Genomic DNA, 9,287 nt, shown 5'->3' with positions numbered 1-9,287 from the left:
TATGGGGCTGTATATTTCGAAATTATATTGTGTAATTGGTGATGATATATTGTTTAGATGGTGGTATTGATGATGTTTATGCTTTTAGAATTGCCGGTTTCGAACCATTACGCTGTCGGTTTGAATTCAAGTCACGTGATCAAGTTTTTAGATTGTTTGAGCCTACATAAGATTGAAATGATATTGGCAGCTTATATATCAATGCATTTCAGATTTGAATTGCAAGAGATCGAGTTTGATTCGGCGAGCTCGAGTTGGTTGAAATTGAATCAAAGTTTGAATCAAGTAGAGTTTGAACAATCTTGATGATATTGAGCAGATTGTGAAAATCAGAACTTTGATAACTTGTGGTTGATCAAGACTTGCACGAGTTCAGATACTTGAATCAGATAAAAGGTATGATTAGACATTAGATATTATGGGAAGAACAACTCGAGATCGTTTTGATTATCGAGTTTCCTAAAATCACATACTTATCTGTTTAAGTGCTCTATGTGATTTACTTGCAATTTTTTCTATGAATGATTATTGAATTGTGTTCAAGATGTTTTTCAGTATTTGTATGATTTAATGCATCAAGATTATGTTGCATTCATCTTGAACCCTACCTTGAAAAGCATAAGGGCAGATTGGCCTAGATTGCAAAATGACGTTTGGAGAACTATAGTTGAGTGACATGGATTGTAGATTCGCTTCCAGAGTTAGATGACTCACTATAGTTGCACCAAATTCAGAGGAATTAAGATATTTGACGCCACCTCTATTGGGAGAGTCGGTGGTTAGTTAAATATTTTATTCCCCGGGATCCCAAGAACCAAGATTTAATTGTTATCAGACTTGATAGCATATTCCTTGAAACATGCATTGCATTTATGCATTAACCTAGAGATTTCTATGGTTTCGAATATGCGTTTATAAATGCTAGCATGTTATTATATGTCATTCAATATGTGAATGTGTTTATATGCTTGGTATGAGATTGCTAAAGATGAACAGATATGTAATATTAATTTAAGAATCGAATATGCTTTGATGATTTACATGTTCTTACATGTTTGTGAAATAAGATTGTTATGACATATAGATTAATTATACTTAAATGATGTATATGCATGTTGTTCATACTGAGATTTATTCTCACCGTAGTTATCCGGCTGTTGCTTTGTTTGTATGTGTGCATTGCATCAGGTTGGGCAGTGATATGAATTCTTAATGTATTGAAGGCAATCACGATTATATTAAAATCGTACCCTCAATCCAATAACAAAAGAAATCAAGAAATTGCCCAATCTTGAAAACAAGTAAAGGTTTTGGATTATTCACCTCTAGTTTACTTGAAACTAGCAACAAACAATCACGAAGAGAAAAACAATTGATCACAACGGGACCTTCAGAAAACATGTTTCTGACAACCCACGAGGATAATCAATCGACAAACGCCACAAAGTTGAAAACTTTGATAATTTTGATTTTGGGGTAAGCAAAAGCTTAATAAAATTCTAGAGAGAATTTTAATTGATCAATATCAAAAATCTGAATTCTATATTGTATATCCTCAATAATGAATGTTTTGTTGTATTTATAATACAACTAGATAATAATAAAATATATCTCAAAATAATTCAAAATATAGCTAAAGATATCAAAGATATCTCCTAAAAGTTTCCTAGTAGGAATAAAAGACTCAAAATAAGAAAATAATGCCAAAAATATCAAAAGTCTCGCACACACACAAACATGCCGAACTGTGTGTAAAAACACGAGGCGCGGGCGCGCAAGGACTACGCGCGGGCGCGCATAGCTCTCTGTCCGTCTGGCGCGGGCGCACGTCAGGAGGCGCGGACGCGCATGGACTTCTGTCCGTCTGGAGCGGGCGCACGTCAGGAAGGCGCGGGCGTGCATGGCTCTCGGGTCTTGTCACCTATTTTGTGTTTTATTTGATATTTCCTCCACTCTCTTGACTTCTTTGGACTTAAATAAGATTGTAACATCCTCCAAAGTGATCTTCAAGTACTCCAACTTGATTCCCATGAATTCCAAACCCTTCAACTCTTGATAGTAAATCATAGAGCAAATCTTGGACCAATATGAATCTTCGAGCACCTCCTAGATTCATATCAGACTTCCCTTCTTCAAAAACATTTGTCCTCAAATCTTGCCCCTTACCTTGACATGGATCTAACATATTAAGCTTTTTAGTGTCGTATCTCCTTTGCTTCTTTATCAACACATCTCCAAAATCCTGCAAAGAAGAACAAACAATGCTCGGGATTGAACCGGCTATATCATCACAATGAGATAAAACCTCTTTGTACATAAGTACTTTAAAGATCTTATTCAATTGAACAAAATTTTCAATCTCACAATTTTGGACCATAATATTTTCTTTTTTTATTCGTCTCTTTCCTCTCTTTTCTTTCCTCTCTTTTTTCACCTCAAAGGCCATCTGACTCTTTTGAACTCTCTTTCTTTCGGCCTCTAAATTTTCTTTTTCTTTTTATTTTTCCATGGATATCTCACTTTTTTCATCACTCTTTTTTTCAGCCATATCACTCAAATTTTGAATTTTCAATTGATCCTCAAAGAATTCTTTTGGACTCAATTGAATAGCAAGATTACAAGACTCATTAATAGATTTATCTAACAACAGATTACCAACTTCACTAGTAACATCAACATCAGTATCAATCACAACATGCATAAAAGAAGATTTTTCATCAAGCAAGGATTCACCCTCCACCACACATGTTTCAACACTCTTTGAAATCTCACTTTTAATCAACAACTTACTATCTCTCACCTTTCGACCTTCTTCTTCACGTCTCTTTTTCATCCTCAAAATATCCTCATAAACTTCATTAGGACTTAAAGGATTAAGAGTTACTCGTGTTCCATCCTTGATGAATGAATAACAATTAGTAACTTTATCATGTTTAGTCCTTCTTTCCTTTTGCCAAGATTTACCCAAAATCAGGTGGCTAACAGTTATAGACGCAACATCACAAAGTACTTCATCCTTATAATTCCCCAAAGAAAATAACACACTCACTTGTTTAGTCACAATCATGTCACCACAATCAAACAATTTTGGAATCTTATATGGTTGTGGATGTTTCAAAGTAGGTAATCCCAACTTTTCAACCATCTCACTGCTTGCAATATTTTGTTGTATAAAATTACCAATAATCATATTTCAAACCTTACCATTTGTATGACATCTCGTATGAAAAAGACCTTCATCATATCTTCCACGTACATCTTCTCTCCTAACTCTACCAACCCCATGATCTCGCTTTTCCCTATCCCAATTCTTACTACAACTTTCATCATCTCCACCAACAACATATGTTTTATAAGACATCGTACCTGCAAAAAAAGGTTAGTAATAAAACTTCCTCACCCAAATTCTCACAATTCACTCCAAAGAAAATTCACTCAATCACTTTTTTTTCACTCAAAATATATGTAGAACGGCTTATGCTTTGGGAATGATGTATCAAAATCTCAAGTTTAAAAACTTGTAGACACTCGAAGACTGATTCACGTAGATTGACAAAAACAAGAAGAAGAAATTTATGGACACTCGAATTTTGACTTGAACCCAAGGATGAACAAGGACAAAAATTGACCACAAATTATCTTGCTTCTTCAATATTTCTTTTTTTTTTGAAGCTTTCGATCCTTTCTATTTATTTATTTGATCTATTTTTGAACTCCTTTTCTTATTTTGATTTTTTCGAGATAACTTGTAGCACAAGACACGAAACTTGGGCAACAAGATTGACACAGAAACGAATTAGAAATTTGGAAAATAATAGACTCATATGAAGAACGAAAGATGAAGAACAAGAACACGAAGAACAGATATAGATGAAGATAGATACTTACTTGATTCAAAACCTTGGCTTTGATACCAAATGATATGAATTATTAATGTATGGAAGGCAAACACGATTATATTAAAATCGTACCCTCAATCCAATAACAAAAGAAATCAAGATATTGCCCAATCTTGAAAACAAGTAAAGGTTTTGGATTATTCACCTCTAGTTTACTTGAAACTAGCAACAAACAATCACGAAGAGAAAAACAATTGATCACAACGGGACCTTCAGAAAACCTGTTACTGACAACCCACGAGGATAATCAATCGACAAACGCCACAAAGTTGAAAACTTTGATAAGTTTGATTTTGGGGTAAGCAAAAGCTTAATAAAATTCTAGAGAGAATTTTAATTTATCAATATCAAAAATGTGAATTCTATATTGTATATCCTCAATAATGAATGTTTTGTTGTATTTATAATACAACTATAGAATAATAAAAGATATCGCAAAATAATTCAAAAATAGCTAAAGATATCAAAGATATCTCCTAAAAGTTTCCTAGTAGGAATAAAAGACTCAAAATAAGAAAATAATGCCAAAAATATCAAAAGTTTCGCACACACACAAACACGCCGAACTGTGTGTAAAAACACGAGGCGCGGGTGCGCAAGGACTACGCGCGGGCGCGCATAGCTCTCTGTCCGTTTGGCACGGGCGCACGTCAGGAGGCGCGGGCGCGCATGGACTTCTGTCCGTCTGGAGCGGGCGCACTTCAGGAAGGCGCGGGCGCGCATGGCTCTCGGGTCTTGTCACCTATTTTTGTGTTTTCTTTGATATTTCCTCCACTCTCTTGACTTCTTTGGACTTCAATAAGTTTGTAACATCCTCCAAAGTGATCTTCAAGTACTCCAACTTGATTCCCATAAATTCCAAACCCTTCAACTCTCGATAGTAAATCATAGAGCAAATCTTGGACCAATATGAATCTTCGAGCACCTCCTAGATTCATATCAGACTCCCCTTATTCAAAAAGATTTGTCCTAAAATATTGCCCCGTACCTTGACATGGATCTAACATATTAAGCTTTTTAGTGTCGTATCTCCTTTGCTTCTTTATCAACACATCTCCAAAATCCTGCAAAGAAGAACAAACAATGCTCGGGATTGAACCGACTATATCATCACAATGAGATAAAACCTCTTTGTACATAAGTACTTTAAAGATCTTATTCAATTGCACAAAATTTTCAATCTCACAATTTTGGACCATAATATTTTCTTTTTTTATTGGTCTCTTTCCTCTCTTTTCTTTCCTCTCTTTTTTCACCTCAAAGGCCATCTGACTCTTTTGAACTCTCTTTCTTTCGGCCTCTAAATTTTCTTTTTCTTTTTATTTTTCCATGGATATCTCACTTTTTTCATCACTCTTTTTTTCAGCCATATCACTCAAATTTTGAATTTTCAATTGATCCTCAAAGAATTCTTTTGGACTCAATTCAATAGCAAGATTACAAGACTCATTAATAGATTTATCTAACAACAGATTACCAACTTCACTAGTAACATCAACGTCACTATCAATCACAACATGCATAATAGAAGATTTTTCATCAAGCAAGGATTCATGGTAGCGCTTAGTCGTGTCACGCCCAAATTAACCCAACTCAGATTAACTAAATAAACATGTAGTAGCGAGAGTAGAGATCGTTCCCACGAGGAAAGTGAAATTTATCCGCGTTCTTAAAAATACTAAAATTAAATAAAAGGGGATTTTTTTGGATTTTAAAAAATAACTACTAAAAATTAAAAGCAAACTAAAATAATTAAAAACAATTCTTGGTATCAGTCGACTACACCTGTAACGATCCACTATATCAAGACGGGTCTTTTCAGCGTGCTTATGTCCTCACTCACACGCACCCTGAGAAACTTCCCAGGGGGTCACCCATCCTATAATTTCCCCAAGTCAAGCACGCTTAACTTTGGAGTTATTATGTGATGAGCTTCCGAAAAGAAGATGCACCTTCTTGATATGAGCAGTACATATGAAATATTTTAAGCCCTCCTCAACTATGTAGTCCCATACCTACACAGTCTCAGAATCCCCTCTCATTCCGGCACGGGATCGGTTCATTCATGTCTCCCTCCGTCTAGAAGCCTACCAGGAGCTGCTCATTGTCCGTGCAACCTCTTGGCACCGGTGATCACTCCCTGCCTCCTCAGCCCCGGGCGTCACATGCCCACCAGTTTCCGCTTGGTTTGTCCCCGAACCATACCGTACTAAGAGAGAACCTGTCTCTGATATCATTTGTAACGACCCACTATATCAAGACGGATCTTTTCAGCGTGCTTATGTCCTCACTCACACGCACCCTGAGAAACTTCCCAGGGGGTCACCCATCCTATAATTTCCCCAAGTCAAGCACGCTTAACTTTGGAGTTCTTATGTGATGAGCTTCCGAAAAGAAGATGCACCTTCTTGATATGAGCAGTACATATGAAATATTTTAAGCCATCCTCAACTATGTAGTCTCATACCTACACAGTCTCAGAATCCCCTCTCATTCCGGCAAGGGATCGGTTCATTCATGTCTTCCTCCTCCTAGAAGCCTTCCAGGAGCCGCTCATTGTCCGTGCAACCTCTTGGCACCGGCGATCACTCCCTGCCTCCTCAGCTCCGGGCGTCACAACACCCTTGAAATTATTCATTCGATCATCGATTCTCTAAAAATAATTAATCCTCATTGAATATTCACCATTGGAAATTTAATTCATATTTCACCTTAATTTTAGTTAAAAGACACAAGCGTTCTAAATTAACCCTTACCAATGAATTAACCCAATACAAGCGATCAGATTTAAACCCACGGCAGGATTCAAACTAGTAAAAATGATAAATCTAGACAACCCATACACAAGAGGATGAATTTAGCATAGTCAATTGTTATCCCTACAATTCCTAATCTCACAAGCGGACGATTATTAATTGTAGTTGCTTCGCAAATTAGATGATTCAAACAATTACGGATTTGAGTTTTAATTTAGCAATAGATTGAATAGAAATCACAGGCCTATAATCTGACACACAAGCATGGAAATCAATTCAGAATAACTCTTGATACGCAATTCGAATTAAACAATCAAAACTGAATCTCACAAATTAAATAAAATCAAGGGTTTCGTCTTCCTTCAACCAAAAATAAAAACTAGAAAATTAAAAACTAAGAAAAAGGAAGAAAAAACCAAGCCGCCAGAAGATTTCTCTCTGTCTTCGGCCGTCCAAGTCTGCGTCGTTCCCTCTGATCTCATCCCTATTTTGCGTCTAAATATTTGTATTTATATTTCTTTGAAAAGCCCACGAAATAAAGCCCGCAAAATAGGATTTTAAAAATCCCGAAAATCTAAATTCGCGACGAGCGACCGCGCGGGCGCGCCATTAAACGGAGCGGGCGTGCCTTACGTACGCATTCTCATTCTTCAAAGATTTCCAGACCACGTGGGCGCGCACTTCTATTGCGCGGGCACGCTTAAGCTACGAAATTACACTTCTTTTCACGTCCAGGGACAGCGCGGGCGCTCAGAAAATCGCGCGGGCGCGCCTTCTTCTCGCATGTGTTATTCTGCAGCGAGCGACAATTTTCAAAAAATCATATCTCACAATCTAACCGTCGGATTGAGCTGAAATTTTGACAGCTGCTTTAAAACATCTTGAACTTCATTCTGAACGGTGATATCGGATTTGTACTTCTATCAAATTAAATATAATTTTCAGATCATTGCTGCTCCGTAATTCATTCTCGCGCAAAAGCTTTTCCATCTTTTCCTCGACAAAACGCTACATCCTATACAATAAACACGGGAGCATGTAATGCAGACACGATAAATGAAATATGAACAAAATGCTAAATCAAAACATATAAATGCATTCAAAACAACAATAAAACGATATTAAAATATGCAACATGAACACGACTATCAATTAACCCTCCACCACAGATGTTTCAACACTCTTTGAAATCTCACTTTCAATCAACAACTTACTATCTCTCACCTTTCGACCTTCTTCTTCACGTCTCTTTTTCATCCTCAAAATATCATCATAAACTTCATTAGGACTTAAAGGATTAAGAGTTACTCGTGTTCCATCCTTGATGAATGAATAACGATTAGTAACTTTATCATGTTTAGTCTTTCTTTCCTTTTGCCAAGATTTACCCAAAATCAGGTGGCTAACAGTTATAGACGCAACATCACAAAGTACTTCATCCATATAATTCCCCAAAGAAAATAACACACTCACTTGTTTAGTCACAATCATGTCACCACAATCAAACAATTTTGGAATCTTATATGGTTGTGGATGTTTCAAAGTAGGTAATCCCAACTTTTCAACCATCTCACTTCTTGCAATATTTTGTTGTATAAAATTACCAATAATCATATTGCAAACCTTAACATTTGTGTGACATCACGTATGAAAAAGACCTTCATCATATCTTCCACGTACATCTCTCTCCTAACTCTACCAACCCCATGATCTCGCCTTTCCCTATCCCAATTCTTACTACAAATTTCATCATCTCCACCAACAACATATGTTTTATAAGACATCATACCTGCAAAAAAAAGGTTAGTAATAAAACTTCCTCACCCAAATTCTCACAATTCACTTCAAAGAAAATTCACTCAATCACTTTTTTTTTCACTCAAAATATATGTAGAACGGCTTATGCTTTGGGAATGATGTATCAAAATCTCAAGTTTAAAAACTTGTAGACACTTGAAGACTAATTCACGTAGATTGAAAAAAACAAGAAGAAGAAATTTATGGACACTCGAATTTTGACTTGAACCCAAGGATGAACAAGGACAAAAATTGACCACAAATTATCTTGCTTCTTCAATATTTCTTTTTTTTAAGCTTTCGATCCTTTCTATTTTTTTTGATCGATTTTTGAACTCCTTTTTTTTTTGAATTTTTCGAGATAACTTGTAGCACAAGACACAAAACTTGGGCAACAATATTGACACAGAAACAAATTAGAAATTTGGAAAATAATAGACTCATATGAAGAACGAAAGATGAAGAACAAGAACACGAAGAACATATATAGATGAAGATAGATACTTACTTGATTCAAAACCTTGGCTTTGATACCAAATGATATGAATTATTAATGTATGGAAGGCAAACACGATTATATTAAAATCGTACACTCAATAAAATAACAAAAAAAATCAAGAAATTGCCCAATCTTGAAAACAAGTAAAGGTTTTGGATTATTCACCTCTAGTTTACTTGAAACTAGCAACAAACAATCATGAAGAGAAAAACAATTGATCACAACTGGACCTTCAGAAAACCTGTTTCTGACAACCCACGAGGATAATCAATCGACAAACGCCACAAAGTTGAAAACTTTGATAAGTTTGATTTTGGGGTAAGCAAAAGCTTAATA

Source organism: Henckelia pumila, chromosome 4 (genome assembly GCF_033568475.1).
Source record: "Henckelia pumila isolate YLH828 chromosome 4, ASM3356847v2, whole genome shotgun sequence".
In the NCBI taxonomy this organism is placed as follows: domain Eukaryota; kingdom Viridiplantae; phylum Streptophyta; class Magnoliopsida; order Lamiales; family Gesneriaceae; genus Henckelia; species Henckelia pumila.
This window is presented reverse-complemented; position numbering follows the sequence as displayed.